The sequence below is a fragment of the Camellia sinensis genome, chromosome 12, assembly GCF_055761805.1.
Source record: "Camellia sinensis isolate YWXY chromosome 12, ASM5576180v1, whole genome shotgun sequence".
NCBI classification, from domain to species: Eukaryota; Viridiplantae; Streptophyta; class Magnoliopsida; order Ericales; family Theaceae; genus Camellia; species Camellia sinensis.
Genome location: NC_138972.1, coordinates 91,974,664 through 91,975,924, shown reverse-complemented (window position 1 = coordinate 91,975,924; position 1,261 = coordinate 91,974,664). Strand labels below are relative to the sequence as shown.

At 27.3% G+C, this 1,261-nt stretch overlaps 1 non-coding gene across 1 annotated transcript; it reads right to left on the bottom strand.

Moving 5' to 3' along the window:
- Positions 1-287: 287 nt before the first annotated feature.
- TRNAL-AAG (transfer RNA leucine (anticodon AAG)) lies at positions 288-368 on the bottom strand. Its single transcript has one exon. It is a non-coding gene; the product is annotated as a tRNA-Leu (tRNA).
- Positions 369-1,261: the final 893 nt, after the last annotated feature.

Here is a 1,261-nt window from a genome sequence, read left to right as displayed (position 1 = left end):
AGTGGTCAGTATCATTTTTCTTAAAACTCTACCACTAACACCACCACTAATGATGTGGCAAGTAAAAAAAAAAAAAAAAAACAAAAACTAAGACACAAAACACATGTAGCCACATCCCTAGTGTAACCACTAATTAGTAATCTGCATTATTTTTCTTAAAAGTAAATGATAAGTGGATAAAAGTGAACTAAAGGAGTAGTCTGCATCATTTTCCTTAAAAGTAAAAAGTAAATGATAAGTGGATAAAAGTGAACTGAAGGGTTGAAATAAAAATAAGAAATATTTATTGTTGAGAGTGGGATTTGAACCCACGCCCTTTCGGACCAGAACCTTAATCTGGCGCCTTAGACCAACTCGGCCATCTCAACTTTGGTACGATGGTTTTACCCAATAAATTATAGAACGACTTTTTAATGCTATAAATGCTGACCAACATTGTTCACTGTTCAAGTTCAAATATCTAAAGAAAACAGTGGTGATAGATCCCACAAAAAATAGACCACTAAGCCAGCTCTAATGAGCTGGCAATCCAGAAAATAAAAAAAAACAAAGAGCAAAACATCAAATCAATTAGGGCACAGTGTTTTTAGAGCTATTAGAGCTCATTGTTTTAGTGGTCTCAAACAATTTTCTAAAGAAAATGTACGGGCTCACACACACAAAAAAAATAAAAATAAAAAATCTAATATGCAATTATGAGAAATTTTGAAGTTTGATTTTTGTTTTTTGTCTGTTTTTCTGAAAATTGTGTTCTTTTAAATATTTTACACAAATTTTTTTTATATTTTAGATACACTTAATCTAGATGCCCTCACACTTATAACATATAATATTTACAAAAAAACACTTTAAAAAATTTACCAAATACAAAAAAATCAATACATTTTGATATTTTGTTGTAATGAATTTTTTAAAGAATTTTGTACAAATTTTATACTTTTTAAGTATATCAAAATTAAATGAATTTAAAAAGTAAAAAAATTGATTAAAATATTTTTAAAAATCACTAAAAACACACAAATATAAATTAAAAACTCAAAAGACTGTTTTTAAAAATCCCACACCAAACAGAGATTTTCAAATCCATTCTAAGTATGGTGAAATCAAATCCAAATGACCTTACTATTTGGTTGAGTTTTCAAAATTTGAATTGATAGAACAACTGCAACTCTTTCGTTGTAATCTAACTTACTAACTCACTAACATCTTATCATTTTGCAACATAAAAATAATAATAATAATCTTTGATTTTTTATCTTAA